At 41.3% G+C, this 17,352-nt stretch overlaps 1 long non-coding RNA gene across 1 annotated transcript; it reads left to right on the top strand.

Moving 5' to 3' along the window:
- Window positions 1-7,708: 7,708 nt before the first annotated feature.
- On the top strand, window positions 7,709-8,926 carry LOC144589532 (uncharacterized). Its single transcript, XR_013545696.1, has 2 exons — window positions 7,709-8,116; window positions 8,805-8,926. It is a non-coding gene; the product is annotated as an uncharacterized LOC144589532 (long non-coding RNA).
- The last annotated feature ends 8,426 nt before the right edge of the window (window positions 8,927-17,352 follow it).

Genomic DNA, 17,352 nt, shown 5'->3' with positions numbered 1-17,352 from the left:
TTACCATCCCTAATCAATCAAAAACGTTGACAAACAAGGACAGGCATCATAAAACAGATTCTAACAGAATTACAATAAACCAACAAACCAGCCAAAGTGGGTGGTCAAAACATAACAAAAATAACAGAGCATAAGATCCTATGACAATATATAAGAAAAATATAAGAAAATGTAATAGAACAACAAAAAAACAGAATAAAAATATGGGTCATGAGATTAAATAAGATGTTGTCAAAGGTCTCTCTAAACAGTACAATTTCCGCAACAATATTTGATGTTAAAGAAAACACTGAAAACTCTCAATTAATTTTTGTATATAACTTTTCTTAACCATGAGTATTTTACACTCTTCATTCCCTAGCAAACATTTTTATGCATGTATCTCCCTGATATAAACATTTTTGGATGTAACTTTTGGACTGCTCTACATAGTTCAGAGAAGCATCTCATCTAAGCCCTATCTGTGTTTCAACCTACTTTTAAGTCTACAAGGTACCAAGAAGGCTGATTTGCTGAACAATTCTGATCAAACAAAATTTTCTCTTATGCATAATCACTGGAGAATGTGCCAACAGTACCTATGTATAAAACTCAAAGCTTGGAAATGCTGATAATTGGAAATCTGGTCCCAGAATTGCCATGCAACAATATTCAATTATTATTGTGATCAGAAGATTCCAGGAACAGGAGTCCAATAAAGTTACCTTTTCACACAAGTCTGTGAGAGACTACATGCCAAACTTGTTTTTGTGCCTTATTATATTCAGCACTCCCCTTCACGGATTGCTGCCTTGTCATGGCGAAGGGGCTTGAGTAATTCAGAGAAGCTATGGGCTATGCCATGCAGGGACACCCAAGATGGACAGGACATAGTGGAAAGTTCCGACTAAACGCAATCCACCTGGAGTAGGAAATGGCAATGCCACTCCAGTATCTTTGCCTAGAATACCCCATGAACAGAAACAAAAGGCTAAAAGATATGATGCTGGAAGATGAGATCCTCAGGTCGGAAGGCGTCCAACATGCTATTGAGGAAGAGCAGAGGACAAGTGCAAGTAGCTCCAGAGCTAATGAAGTTGTTGGGCCAAAGCCGAAAGAACGCTCAACTGTGGATGTGCCTGGAAGTGAAAGGAAAGTCCGATGCTGCAAATAAAAATACTGCATAGAAACCTGGAATGTAAGATCTATGAACCTTGGTAAGCTGGATGTGGTCAAATAGGAAATGGCAAGAATAAACATTGACATCCTGGGCGTCAATAAACTAAAAAGGATGGGAATGGGCGAGTTCAATTCAGATGGTTATCATATCTACTATTGTGGGAAAGAGCCCCGTAGAAAAAATGGAGTAGCCCTTATAGTAAACAAAAGAGTGGGAAAAGCTGTACAGGGATACAATCTCAAAAAATGATAGAATGATTTCAATACGAATCCAAGGCAGATCTTTCATCCTCCCAGCAATCCACGTTTATGCACCAATCACCGACGCTGAAGAGGCTGAAATTGACCAATTCTATGAAGATCTACAACACCTTATAGAACTGACACCAAAGAAAGATGTTCTTCTCATTCTAGGGGACTGGAATACTCAAGTAAGGAATCAAGAGATAAAAGGAACAACAGGGAAGTTTGGCCTTGGAGTTCAAAACAAAGAAGCAGGGCAAAGGCTAATAGAGTTTTATCAGGAGAACAAGCTGGTCATCACAAACACTCTTTTCCAACAACACAAGAGGCGACTCTACACATGGACATCACCAAATCGGCAATACCGAAATCAGATTGATTATGTTCTCTGCTGCCAAAGATGGAGAAGCTCTATACAGTCAGTAAAAACAAGACTTGGAGCTGATTGTGGCTCTGATCATCAGCTTCTTATAGCAGAAGTCAAGCTTAAACTGAAGAAAGTAGGGAAAACCACTGGGTTAGTCAGGTACAATCTAAACCAAAACCCTTTTGAATATACAGTGGAAGTGAAGAACAGATTTAATGAACTAGATTGGGTGTACAGAGTGCCTGAAGAACTATGGATGGAGGCTCGTAACAATGTACAGGAGACAGCAAAAAAAACCATCCCAAAGAAAAGGAAATGGAAGAAAGCAAATCGTTGGAATACGATGCCTTACAAATAGCAGAGAAGAGAAGGGAAACAAAATGCAAGGGAGATAAGGAAAGTTACAGAAAATTGAATGCAGACTTCCAAAGAATAGCAAGGAGAGACAAGAGGGCCTTCTTAAATGAAGAGTGCAAAGAAATAGAGGAACATAATAGAAAGGGAAAAACCAGAGATCTGTTCAGGGAAATTGGAGATATTAAAGGAGCCTTTTGTGCAAAGATGGACATGATAAAGGACAAAAACGGTAGGGACCTTACAGAAGCAGAAGACATCAAGAAGAGGTGGCAAGAATACACGGAGGAATTATAGCAGAAAGATTTGGATATCCTGGACAACCCAGAAAATGTGGTTGCTGACCTTGAGCCAGACATCCTGGAGAGTGAAGTCAAGTGGGCCTTAGAAAGCTTGGCTAACAACAAAGACAGTGGAGGTGATGGCATTCCAGTTGAACTATTTAAAATCTTATAAGATGATGCTGCTAAGGTGCTACATTTCATATGCCAGCCAGTTTGGAAAGCTCAACAGTGGCAAGAGGACTGGAAAAGATCAGTCTACATCCCAATACCAAAGAAGGGCAGTGCCAAAGAATGCTCCCACTACCATACAATTGCACTCATTTCGCACAGTAGCAAGGTTATGCTCAAAATCCTACAAGGCAGACTTCAGCAGTATGTGGACTGAGAACTCCCAGAAGTACAAGCTGGATTTTGAAGGGGCAGAGGAACTAGAGACCAAATTGCTAACATGCTCTGGATTATGGAGAAAGCCATAGAGTTCCAGAAAAACATCTACTTCTGCTTCATTGACTATGCAAAAGCCTTTGACTGTGTGGACCACAGCAAACTATGGCAAGTCCTGAAATAAATGGGAGTGCCTGACCACCTTATCTACCTCCTGAGAAATCTATATGTGGGACAGGAAGCAACAGTTAGAACTGGATATGGAACAACTGATTGGTTCAAAATTGGGAAAGGAGTACGGCAAGGCTTGTATATAAGGGGTCTCAAACTCAATTTACCTGAGGGCCACTGAAGGCAGAGGCTGGGTGAGGCTGGGCCACATCAGATTTTCTGCCAAGCGGAGCAAGAGCCCGAGGAAGCCGCCCAGGAGTTTCCTTAGCCCAGCTGTGGCTCTGAGGAGGAGGAGGAGGAGGAGGCACTGCTGGGCGCTGGTGCTGGGGGTGCTGAGAGAGAGCCAGAGAGCTGCTTCCCTGGAAGAGGTGGCAGTGGCGGCAGCTGCTGTTGGCGGCTTGGAGCTGCTCTTCGAGGACGGGCTGGGCGCGAGCTCCACTGTCAGACATCACTCGGTGGTGGATCGGGCACTCGGGGAAAAGGGCCAGCAGCACGCCTTGCTCACCGGCTCTCCCCCAAGACAGCACCTCTTGCACCCTCCATCCGGAACTGCAGCCTGCCAGCCAGCAGACAGGTGGGTTAGCTGGCAGGCAGCAGTTCCGGATGGAGGGTGCAAGAGATGCTGTCTGGGGAGAGAGCCGGAGAGCGAGGTGAGTCTTTTTTTTTTTTACTCTTGACAGCAGAGGACATGTTGGTGCTTCGGGGGGGCAGGCAAGGCGAGGGCCACAAACTATCATCCGGCGGGCCGCAAATAGCCGCCGGGCTGCATGTTTGAGACCCCTGCTGTATATTGTCTCCCTGCTTATTTAACTTATATGCAGAATACATCATGCGAAAGGCTGGACTGGAAGAATCCCAAGCCGGAATTAAGATTGCCGGAAGAAATATCAACAACCTCCGATATGCAGATGATACCACTCTGATGGCAGAAAGTGAGGAGGAACTAAAGAACCTTGTAATGAGGGTGAAACAGGAGAGTGCAAAAAACGGTCTTAAACTCAACATCAAAAAAACTAAGATCATGGCCACTGGCCCCATCACGTCCTGGCAAATAGAAGGGGAAGATATGGAGGTAGTGACAGATTTTACTTTCTTGGGCTCCATGATCACTGCATATGGTGACAGCACCCCCGAAATTAAAAGATGCCTGCTTCTTGGGAGGAAAGCGATGACAAACCAAGACAGCATCTTAAAAAGCATAGACATCACCTTGCCGACAAAAGTACACATAGTCAAAGCTATGGTTTTTCCAGTAGTGATGTATGGAAGTGAGAGCTGGATCATAAAGAAGGCTAACCGCCAAAGAATTGATGCTTTTGAATTGGGGTGCTGGAGGAGGCTCTTGAGAGTCCCCTGGGCAGCAAGGAGAACAAACCTATCCATTCTGAAGAAAATCAACCCTGAGTGATCACTGGAAGGACAGATCCTGAAGCTGAGGCTCCAGTACTTTGGCCATCTCATGAGAAGAGAAGACTCCCTGGAAAAGATCCTGATATTGGGAAAGTGTGAAGGAAAGAGGAGAATTCTAATTTTATAATTTTATATATTTTATATATTATATTGTTCTGTTTTATCTATGTAAGCCACCCCGAGTACACATGGTCTAGAGGGGCTGGGTAAAAATCCAATAAACAAACAAACAGACAGACAGACAGACAGACAGACAGACAGACAGACAGACAAAATAAATAAATAAATAAATAAATAAATAAATAAATAAATAAATAAATAAATAAATAAATAAATAAATAAATAAATAAATAAATAAATAAATAAATAAATAAATAAATAAATAAGAAGGGGATGACAGAGGATGAGATGGTTGGATAGTGTCATCGAAGCTACCAACATGACTTTGATCCAACTCCAGGAGGCAGTGAAAGACAGGAGGGCCTATCGTGCTCTGGTCCATGGGGTCACGAAGAGTCGGACACAACTAAATGATTAAACAACAACAACATGTTCAGCACTGCAGGGCTTTATGAGCCACCAGGACCACCTGTTTGGAATGGTTTTGCCAAAGATGAAACACCAGAGTGTGTGAGAGTCAAACTATATGGTACATTTTAGCACAATTTTAGATGAGGTGCTCCCTCAAGTGATGAAAGGGGTCTCTCTCTCATAGTTCATTATTTCACCTCACCTATGTAATTACCTCATTTTATTTTGCAGCTGGTCCTTGAAAGGCAAACAGAGGCTTACTATAATTTGCAGTTTATTGAGGCACGCATATCTAACAAAATGCCAGTATATGAAGGAGAGTGGCTAATTGGGAAGAATCTGCATTCTCCATTATGTCTACTTTGACACTCAGAGGCTTGAACCACAAGAAAAATAATCTTTCTGAAACTGTAGTAGTAGCTGCTCTTTCTAAACTATCTCTTTGGGGACAGTCTTCTTAACAAAGCAGACCTGATGAGAAAAGCACTTATAAACAAGTTCACATCTGACAGGGAAGTATGAACAATGGAGAGCTTCACATTGCAATTCATTTCTTCACACCCACATTGGAGTGTGGGCAAGGGGATTGTTGAACAAATTCCACTTATCACTGTTCAAGCATCTGGGCTTGAGAGTGTTTGCGGTGCAGTTGATCATTATCCAGAAATGTCCAGGAAACTCACAGCAGACACAGGATTGTGCATCTTCCAGCAACCTATTCCTGCATATCTTTTATTTCTGACACATCTTGCAGACTCAGACTCTGCACTTGGCTGCCTCTGACTTCAGCTCAACAGACGGTTGAGAAGCTCTCGCGTTTCTTTTGATTAGCATCCTTTACACCCAGGGCTCTGTACTGAATAACTAAGCCAGCAGCCATGTGCCTCTCACAGCTATTTGCGGATTTGAATCAGCTCTTTTACACAAAAGAAATAATTCTGCACACAACGCGTGTGCACGCGCGCACACACACACTCACACGCACTTAAAACATATTCTGTATGCTACAAATGTCATATTATGCCAAGATTTTTGTGCAGCCAGCTTCATTTCATGTTGATAACCAAATCAGAAGTTGATTTAAAATAAAAATCTTACTGTTCTCAAAAGGCATTTTCAAGTACTGTTCTATTACACTGGGAAAGGGTTTTTAAATGGATTTTCAAGAAATGATGAAGATTTCCCATTGGAGTCCTATGTACGGAAGCTCCATTGAATTCGCCAAGGGCTTTACTAAATGTTAACCCCATATTTCCTACACTTAATGTTTTCTTCTCAGACTTCAAGTTATGTTACATTACTGACAGCCTGCCATTAGCAAATGAAATCCATTAGCAGGGATGGGGAATCAAGTCATGGGACTTGCTATCAAGTTGGACTTAAGTCACACTGGTGACTCAACACGGACTCAAGTCTTGACTTGGAACCCAACTCCTCCTCCTTTTTTTCTGGAGAAAAGAGCTTTTTTAAAAAATAGGGATTTGGATTTGAGGCTTGGGACTCGGGACTGCGTACCAAAGACTTGGGACTCAGACCCAAAGACTTGTCAACATCCCTATCCATTAGTATTCTAGAAACATTCAGGCAGAACTTAATGACTGGGGAATCATATTTACAAATGAAGCCCATGTTTGCCTCCCAATGGCCAGTTACAATACAAGGCGAGCAAACTACAGGGTGTGCAAAAAGCTAACACTGAGACATACTCAGCACTTTGAGAATTCCCTCTTTTAACAACATATTATTATCTGTACTGTATAATTTGGTCCCTACCCCCTGTTTTTGCTGTGGCAGTCTAACATGGGAAATTTATCATTCTCAGAAATTATCCGTTGTCTCATTATACCAAGATTATGCTCTGAAATTTCCCCCTGCTGCAGTGAGATTTTCTAGGTTCCTAAAATCCTGATTTAGGAGAATTGCCAAATTTTGTGAAACTCAATGCTGCTTCATGAGAATATTGCACTTCATATAGGAATTGTAATAATTATGCACAGATTGCTGTTTCTTCCAGAAAAAAAAATATGACTACAAAAATTTGAGAAATCATCTGAGATTTCTTTTGGGATTTCTTGGGAAAAGAACCTCACACAATCTTACTGCAAGGAGAAAAGGGAGTATTCATTTTCTTGGTTTGTTGATGACAAGAGGAGGCTGCAAGATTAACGACCTTAGTCTACTACAACTCTCCTTCTAATCAGTAGTTGGGATCCTTAATAATTCACTAGCCACAATTTTATAGCTGCTTAGTGGTTATAAAAATGCAGTAAGGGAAGAGTGAAGAAAAGAAGGATTCCTAAATGAAAAGCAATGTTCTTCTGAGTGCCTTTAGAGATGAATTGGGAGAGGTCACAAACAAAATTACTTGAGGAAATCTGCAATCACAATGTTTAGAAAGTGAGGGGCAGTGGTGCTGGGGTCCCTTGAAATAAGGTAAAAGTGCCCTTGTGGCCCCTAGAAGGCACAAGTAGAATTTTATGAACCTAGTAACTTATTTCTTGTTATTATTTTGGGGGGGGGGAATATATAAGTCCATTGGATCCCTATGTACCCATTGGATACATGCTGTCCATCCCAGGCTTAGAGGGTCTCCAATGATCCTTTGCACAATGTCCATAGCCAATTCATATCCACATCACAAAATCCTCTTTTCTTTGACCCTCAGTGTATGTAAGCTGTTTATCTTTCATCTCATGGTGAAATAAATTCCTGTAGTCAAGCCAGGGTGCCTGAAAATAGCCTGTTACACTGAGCACTGATAAGCCCTGAGTCCAGTGCCACTCTTTCCTTTTAAGGGCCATTGCCCACTCTTGAGTTACATCCATGGGAGCTACAAGAGGACCAAGGCAGAAGTGCCATCAACGAAGCACTTAGTGCCAGCATATTGCACAATCTGTTGTGAAATAAACTGCACAATTGATTAGGCAATTGAATTGCATTGTCTGTGTTGTCTGAGTGTAATACCAGGCAGAGTTGTGCCTATGTAACTTTTATGTCGTACAGCAATGAATTGGATTCTGACCAATGAACCTGTGAACTCTGCGGAGGAGTCGAGCACAGCATGGGGATTTAAAAGAAGGTGCGGTGCCACTCTCTGAAATTCTGCTGGAGTGGGCTCCAACAGGAAGAAGAGCAAAGGGAAAATGAAGGAGGAGAGGCAGTGGAAGATGCAAGCTACACCGCTGACATGTAGCGCAAATGAAACCCTTCCCAGGTCAGCAAAGTAAGATCTAAATTTTGTACTTCTATTCAAATCTACAACAAGAAAATGGCCAGAGCAACGAAAGACAACAACCCTGTGTGGACGAGCCCTGGCAGGAAAGCTCAGGGTGTGTTCTAATCAGAGCTTGAAATCAGGAATATTCAAACTCTGTTGAACTGTAATTTTCTGGGTAAAAATAGTGTTAAGAAGTTTTATTTCAAAAGTTACAAATCAGGTGGGAATGAAATTACTATTTCTGGTATCAGAGCAGTGTTTTCCAGCTTTTCTTCTTAAATAATTTTAAAGGTCATTTTTAGAGTCTCTGTGAACAAAATTGTTCAAATGTTGTGCCATTCTTTTGTTTATCTCTTTGCTACAAATGGTTCTGATGTGAGAAAGACTCTGGATCTTTGTCCGAAAACCCAGCAGGTTTACACAGAATGTCTTTCATTTCTTGGTATTAACGTGCACCCCACTCTTCAGGGATACACTTTTCAGGTGAGCTTAAAGTGAGGAAGATTTTTCAACACAACTGAAATTATCAGAAAAACTGGAACAGTGCAAATTGTTTCATGATAAATTTATAAAGCCCAGGGAAATAAAAGGGTGACAGAACTAGTTTCTAGTACATTTTGATTAAGTGTTGTTCCATGAAGGTTCAATAAAGGAATGTTCATTTTTAATTTTAATTTTGTTCCAGTGTAGAGAGAACTGATGTCATCTTCCTTTTCTTCTCCTCAAGAGCTTGCTTCAGCCTTTGGAAACCACAGGTTTCAACAGGCAGTGCTTTAACCTTCATCCAATAAAGTAGACTTACAATTATGCGGTGTAGTCACGTCTGGGTCAAACATTAGGTGAGTCTCTTGTACATTGCCATTTTCAAGAAGATTTAGACACATGAAACAATTTTATGGATTTGCCATAAAACAAAAACCTAAAACCTTTAGATGCGACGTGAGTATTAAAATCCATCTGAAACATAAACATACAAGGATAGTGTCACGAAATGAAATTACTTTACCTTTATTGTCTGCGTATTGACCATGAAACTGAACTGCTCTCTTCAGCGTGTTCAATTTGCTCTTGGAAACTTCCCTAAATCAAATTTAAAATGTTTGAGGGTTTCTCTGGAGGGCAAATGAAAATAAACAGCATAGCAAAACTGCTTGGAAGTGTCCAGTCAACAGTCATCAGATCTGAGACACAGAACAAGACATTTAGAAAATAATAAATGTGGCTTTTCTGGTTTGCTTCTGCAGTACGCTTGAACTGTTCCCCAGCACAGATGTGTGTGCACATGTGTAAGCGCATTAACAGACATACTCAGACTTGCAAGTATCCAAAACATTCTTTCCCCCTTCCTTTCTGTCCCTTCTCTTCTCCATATGCCCCTCTTCTCTCTCTCTTTCTCTCTCTCTCTCTCACTCTCCATCCAACAAACTATTTAGCCTTTCCCTCTGTTCTGCTTCTTCCAATACGTATCTTACAAGACAAAAACGCCCTCTCTCTTTCTCTTTCTCTCTCTTTTTCATGAATCCATGCATTCATTATTATTTATTCTCCACCTTTCTCCCCAAAAGGACCCTAAGCAGCCTCTCCCCCTCCCTTTCTTTCTCCTTCTTTTTCCACGGTTCGAAGGGTGCAGATACACTTCTGAGGGAAGCTCCAAATGGAGCTAAGGCCCTCTGGAGACATAAAACCCTCAGGACTACACAAGGCTTCTCTAGGGAATCTTGGGAATATCTGCCACCTAGTGATTAATGGTGGTACTGCAAGAAACATATTTGATTTAATTAAAATAAATCAATTCATTTTAAAAACACAATACAGTGGTGTGCCACATAGCGATGTTAATCTGTTCCGGATTAATCATCGCTATGCAGAAACATTGCTAAATGGAACGGAAAAAGCCATAGGAACACTTTGTTTAATGCGTTCCTATGGCTCCCAAACTCACCGTTCAGCGAAGTTCCTCCATAGCGCCGCCATTTTCGCGCCCTCGGTAAGCGAGGGCAGGGCGTGAAAACACTTGCGGCGCCCATTTTGGGCACCCGGCGGCCATTTTGGAACCGCCGATCAGCTGTTTAAAAAACATCGCAATGCGAAACGCTTACCGATCATCGCAATGCGATGTTTTGCCTATTCAGAATATCGCAATGCGATCGCATTAGCAATCTAAAAAAATAGATGGCTATGCAGATTCGTCGTTAAACGGTGCACTCGTTAAGCAAGGCACCACTGTATCCAAAAAGTGCACTAAATAGCTAAATGGACTAAACGCCCTTTTAGTATTTCAGGTGCCTAGGTTTCACGGTTGTGCATCTATGGCTGAGACAGAGACATGGACACATTCTCTTTCAGAGACTAGAAAAGCTAATTGGGAAGTTGTAGCTTCCAGAACCCCACAGTCAGTGGTGGGGGATTCTGTGAGTTGTAGTCAATATGAATAACTTATGCAACTTGATTTTCACCAATACAGCAAAGTCAAGTCAGTGCATCTATGTCTGACAAAGAAGGTCATCATTCTGATTCAGTGTCATACGAATTAACTTGTGCACATGCGCTGCCCCAGCTCTCATAGGCTTCCACATAGCCTTCAAGAGCGGGTATCTGCAGGAATTTTTCCAGGGCGAAAAGCTGTATAGTTATATGGGATTGTTATTATGCTTCTCTGTTTCTCCAGCTGGGGAGACAGATGTCAGGGCAAGCACCAATAGAGCAGTGGTGCCCAAACCTGGGTGACCCAAGTGTTCTTGGACTGCAGTTCCCAGAAGCCTTTGCTACCAGCTGTGTTGCCCAGGGTTTCTGGGAATTGCAGTCCAAAAACTCTTGAGTTACCCAAGCTTGGGAACCACTGCAATATAGGACAAGAATGTTTGTGTGTGTGTGTGTGTGTGTGCACGCGTGCGTGCGTGGTTTTATAGATCAGTCTCTCAGTCCATTCCCAGTGGACACCAGGGCTCATTTTCTCAGTACAACAGAGTGTTTATCTGTCTCGTGTTTGTAAAACTTTGGTCCACCGAAAGTCAGGAGTCAGAGGAAGGGGCTAGGAAGGCAGCTGCTGAGTGTAGGGACTTGGGCTTGTTTTGCCATTCAGAGCATTACTAGAGTCCATGGGCCATGAAACAACATGCCTTGCTCATGTTCTCATCACACAGACTGTATTTCTTGGTGAGTCCATTAGCAAAGCATCACTGACGAATTTCAGAGCCCCCTCTTCCTATAGAACAAAGTTATTCATACTTAAAAAATCTCTCTCTCTCTCTCTCTCTCACACACACACACACACACACACACACACAGAGAGAGAGAGAGACAGAGAGAGAGAGAGAGCAAAACTGCTATATACCAGAGATAAGGATTCCACCTGGCCTAGACCCTTCTCCCTGACACATAATTTTCCACACGGATGGTACTTTTGTATCAAATATCATTGTATTATGGAAGCTGCGCTCTCCCCCCCACCCCCGTGTGAAAGATTTGCCACTTCAGTTAGAACTCTGCCTCAGGATATCCAAAAGCATTTTAATGTCTTTGAACACTGAAATTACTGTGTCAACATAACCTCGGAGTAATTTCTCTTACTACTGCAGCCCAGTCCATTTTTCAGGTTGACTTTTACTATTTAGGCAAGTCCATCACCAAACTTCACATTTTCCATTTCTGTGTCGGAAAGTTTTGAATGAAAGAAAGCTCTCCCCCCCCCTCCCCGGCCACCAGCCCCAGTCAAACTATTTGCCTGCATATAAATTAGAAGCAATCAATTGCACTAAACAGCATCAAGTTCATTTGAAAGGAAACACATTAAATTGTTGAGATTTTTGAAGACACAGATTTACAGTTCTTCCCTCGCAATTTTCTTCCAGACAAAGGGGCTTTTGCTTCTCAACTGATAGTATTGTTCCTCTTGTAACAACAGAAAGAGCTAACATCTTTGTACACATTTTAAGTAGATGTGTCGTGTTTCTCCTTTAAAAACACACACACACTCCCTCTCTAATGAATAATAGAAACCACAGCTTCTTACAGTTCCTCATACTATCCATTATCTTACAGCTTCTACGGAATCTGGTAAAATTTTTATTTTTCTCTCAGTTGTTGCCAACCATCTTAGTTAATTTCCTTGTGCATCTACTGCCATCAAGTGCTTCTTTGAGATATTGCACTTTCTATCCACACAACCTGTCTAATAATAAAAATAGGCTTTGCTTGAGCTTTCAAATGTGGTTTTAAGGTTCTTCCTTTTTTCAGATGACTGTTTTTATATTATAGTATGTTTAATTATTTGAATTGCATAGTTTGTTGTGCTTTTAATCTTACTTGCACTTTAGTTATGCTGGGCTACCTTCAGTCCCTTTAGGGGAGAAAGGCAGCATAGAAATTATAGAATGATATAATAAAGAAATAAGTTAGAAAGTAGGATGCCTCTCAGATCTGTTTGCTTGTGGATAGATTAAACCAAAAAAGACCAGAAATGGCAGGTTTGGCAGTACAACAGAGAAGGCATTATAGCATACCGAGGTTCCACCCACATATCTACCCTACTATGTACATTCTCCTGTCCAGCCAAGGCTTAGAAATATGTTCTGTGTTTCCAAACCATGGAAACGGGAATGCATACCTTTTTACTTACTCTCTTACACTCACTGCACTAGAGCCCTATGCAAGCATTTAGGGAAATATACAAAGGGCTGGAATTGTGGTGGATGTGTGGGGCTGTACATAAGCCCCATCCCCAGACTTTCCCCCAGACATCTCAGACTGGCAGACATGTTAGAGATGTCCACATGCTGAATTTGAAAAGAGTTTCTGTTCTCAAAAGCTTTGTAAGCCTGCTCAGCCTCGTGCACTTACAAAGGTCGTGCACTTATACTTTGGGTTTGACTCACAAAGGTCTAGTACCTGTCCAGGTGATAGGGATGTCCAAGGGGGCAGGCTTATGTGCATGCTTGCATTCCCATCATGAATGACATGTTCTCCAAAATGCTTGAATAGGGCCTATGCCTTTCCTTGAGGTGGGGGGGAGGCAATGGGATAATTCCACGGATGGAACGACTTCCATCAAGAGGAAGAGAAGGTTGGTGGTCTCCCTGTAGACCCCCTTGAGTCCTCAAAATTCTGCTTGAGGGAAGGCTGAGAACAACCCTTGCTCAAGCATACTTTTAGGCAGTAGGGATGACTGCCAAGGAATTGGAAGGGAAGAGTCCTGTTGCATTGGTGGATGCCTGTTAGCATGGCTTTGGATTCAGACCCATCTTTCCTTTTCTGCTAGAAGACAATGCATGACACGTTGCCATACTCTTGTGAATTTCCCTACCTCTTGGCTGCAGGTAGTGGGGGCAGGACAATATTGTTGGAAAAATACAGCCTTGTGTGCTTCTTGTAAACAATGCAAGAGGAAAGAAAGGGTGGTCTCAAAGACGCTGAGCTGTGGGAAACACACTGGGTTTCTGTGGGGATGCATGCTCTGTAATTGCCAGAAAACATTTCCTCCTCTACACCCAGAGTCTTTGAGATGGCCCGTTCCTTTTGGTTGCTTCCTTTGGTAGTCACCTCTCTTCTTTCCTCCATTTTCTGCTCTCTGAAAATAGGCAAGAAGGGATGTAGCATCACACTACATATATAAAAGAGGAACATGAACTGGAAGTAAAAGCATTTCATTTTCTTTAATTAAGAAGCACCCAGACTAATTTTTCTTTTCTTTTCCAAGCGAAAATGTGAAACTTGGCAGACCTCCCTGTGCTTTTCTCTGCACTAAAAAGGAAATAACCAAATTACAAAGCCCTCCAACAAATGTATGTTGTAATGACTCTTTGAAACCAGGGTCACCAAATTTCAGGGCACTGGCTGAAGTCTTAGGAACACTGCTGTGCTCCACTAGATCTCCAGGCAAGGAGGAGCAAAGATGATTTGTTTTCAAGAGATGACTTCAAAGTCTACTCGACCCCAGTTGATGCCAGTGCACCCTGGTTCAGCATGAAGGCAGTGCTGCATATACTGTGTCCACACAACTTTGATGCCAAAAAAAAAATACACATATATATACATAGACAAAACAAAACATATATATAGGTTTGGACCCTGAAATCTTAAGGGATGGTATGCTGCTAACCTGGCAACCCTCTCATAGCACTTCTCTGGTCAAAAATTTATGGAAGCTGAGGCTAACATTTCATCCAAATACAGCTACACCAGGTATTAAGAGAAGCTATCTTTTTATGTTCAAAAAGATATTGGAAAATTGTTATATAAGCTCTGAAGGGCATGTTGCAACTATAGCACTGAATAGGTATCTTGAGGGCACCGTTATAGCTTCATACTTTCTGCAGACTTGGAAAGTAGGAGATGGTTTTGCTGTTTGTTTTGATTTGATTTTTTAAATAGCTGTGCATTTCCAGAATCTAGCAAAAGGGTTAGTAGCTATTAACCTCAGCCATGGGGTTTTGTCCTCACCAAAGTTTAAGTTATTTTTTTAAAATCGAAAACTAATATTTCATGATTCAGGGTTATATGGTCGGCTTCATATGTTACAAAACGAAACAGAAAACACCTTGTGGATATTCCTGGACTCATGGCCGTCCAGAGAGTCACAGCTATTGGCAATGACCAGGAGTACTTTTTAGATGTCCTGGCTTGCACACCGGCTGTGAGCATGTAGTGGCCAAACTCGGTTGCTTCCAGAATGAATAACAGCCTCATGCCTGCTATGGAGCTGCCTCTGAAGACACTATGGAAGCAACAGCTAGTTCTGTTTATGGAACACTCTCCCCTTGAGCAGCTGACTGTGGCCGACATTGCTTTCATTTAGGTGCCAAAATATTAAGCAACTGTTCAGCATTTGGCAGCTAGTCCATTTGCCAATCACAGTTGAAACCTTATCAAAGGTCACTTCTTTCAGTTATGATTAATGAAGAACCTTTGCAAAATCAAATGCTTCCATGTTCAAAAATGCCAAAAATGCCAGGGTTATTCTTGAGAGAAAACAAGTGAGAATTGCCCCATTTGCAATGATACAAATCAATGCCTTGAGTGTATGTCATGAGCCCATTGAGAGAGGTCTGTGAAAGGCAGATTTCTCTGACTAGTAGTTTCTTCCCAGGCTGATCTGTCTGAGCTGCCCAAAGCTGAGTCTAGGCTGAGAAAGGCCCCACATCTACCTAGCTATTGTCCTCCGACGGCACTCACTTTCTGAACAGGGCTGGCCACACCAGTGAGTCAGCCATTCCACGGAGTGTAATTGCTGAGCTAAAACCAGCAGGGTGAGGAGCCAAGGGTGAATTTAGTACTAGCTCTCCAACCCCTACATTGAATAAACAAACTAATTGTGGGGAAGAGTTTATATTATTCTAATGATAGAGAAAAGTCAGGCTGAAAAGGAGAACCAGATTACCAAAAACAAGAAACAAAAACAGTTGAGGAACAACCACAACAGGAGAAAACAATAAAGTATGACTAATCTAAAGTAATACAGGATGGGACTCCAAAATAACTATATCCAGAATTCCTCAGCTCACACAGAAGAACTTGAATGGACAAAAAAACAGACTGAATGGACACAGACCCAAGGTCTAGCCAAATTCTGAAATTCTCCATTAGTTACACTTTAATCCTTAGTAACAAGGATGGTACCCATTAACAAATCCAAACCCAGCCCAGGCAGAATTTTCTGGAGCCCTTGTTTCATGTCTCCCAGAGAAAAGGGAAATAGAGTTAACTAGCAATTAGGCACCACTCAAAGTTACCTTGTTTAATACACCAAAAGAATACCAAGTATTTTCTAAGTGGAAGATGCTTCTCACAAGCTGTTACAACAATTATACCCCACAGCTAGGACCCAACTCCAAGACTGAATCTATTAGGGTTTCTGAATCTCTTTGACTATATCTGCAGATTTTAGAGCTCCAGTTGTAAATGTTTATTTATGGCAGCATTGCTTAACATTACTACTTAGTACTTGAAAAGTTATTTTTTAAAAGCTAGGTCATTCATTCATTCATTTTTAATTATTAGTACCCTGCTTGCCTCCCGAGAAGACACAAGAGAGATTACAGTATTAAAACAGATGAAAGTTATACATTACACTTGTAATTCCATTTTCCTGTGAAGAAATATTTCCTGTTATAGGTACAGTTTTTTAAAAGTAACCATTTACTTCCCATTGCCCCAAAGTAACTAAAATACTTGCATATTCGTTACTTAAAACATTTGAACATTAGCACTTTCTCCTCTCATCCACTTTACTGTCATCTCAACACTGTCGACCCGAAGCACAGCATGAACAAGAATGTGAATCATATGATAGTTTTCTTCTCCTATTGACACCATATCCTGTAATTATGAAAATAACTAAAAACTTACAATTGTACCACAGAGAGAGTGTAATTATTTCTTAAGTAACAATCATAATGTAAAAGGGAATTAAGGGCAAATACCTATTTCTAAATTTGGTCACTATTCCAATCATAGAAGATCCGTGTTCAGCGGGGGGCACCTCACTCCCAAATTCCGGAGTGAACTACTCCCCTGTTTGAAGAATGGGCCATCTAGAATCATCATGTATATCTAAAACACTGAATTGACCTTTATTGAGATAATCCACACATGAGGCATGAATGCCTATAAAGCTACACATCTGGAAGTCTATATGAAGATCATTTATTCACAAGCGTTCCCCAACAATGCACTAAGCTACATTACATCAACAGCTTCTAAAGCAGGAAATAAAGAGCAGATTAACAGGATACCTTAGGATTCTTCCAGGTAGTAGGTTTATTCCATCTCCTTTCTGTTGTCTGCTGCCAAAACTGTGTGGGATTTACCAGAATTTACGCCCAAACTCTCTTTTTTAAAACCAGCTTTTCTCTTTAGGAAATGTGCCTCTCTTTCAGAAATATTTAAGAAGTATCTTTGCAATTGGAATTTGTTTGTTAGTTTATACATCACCTTTCTCCTTTAAAAGGACCCAAGGAGGCTTACATCATTAAGAGACAATACAGTATTTAAAAGTTAAAACAGCAACTATACAAATATTTAAAAGACTCAAACAAATATCACACTAAAATGGTAAACAAAACCAACACACACAGACAAGGATTCCAAGCAATAACGCATAATGCTCCATTTAAAACCACACTCAGCCAGTCACTAAGAGAAAGCCTATCTGAAGAGAAAGGTCTTTGTCCACTTGCAGAAGGACAGCAAAGATGAGGCCAGCCTGTCCTTCTGTGGGAGGGAATTCCAGAGGCTGG

This window comes from Pogona vitticeps, chromosome 5 (assembly GCF_051106095.1).
Source record: "Pogona vitticeps strain Pit_001003342236 chromosome 5, PviZW2.1, whole genome shotgun sequence".
Lineage (NCBI taxonomy): Eukaryota > Metazoa > Chordata > Lepidosauria > Squamata > Agamidae > Pogona > Pogona vitticeps.
This window is presented reverse-complemented; position numbering and strand designations above follow the sequence as displayed.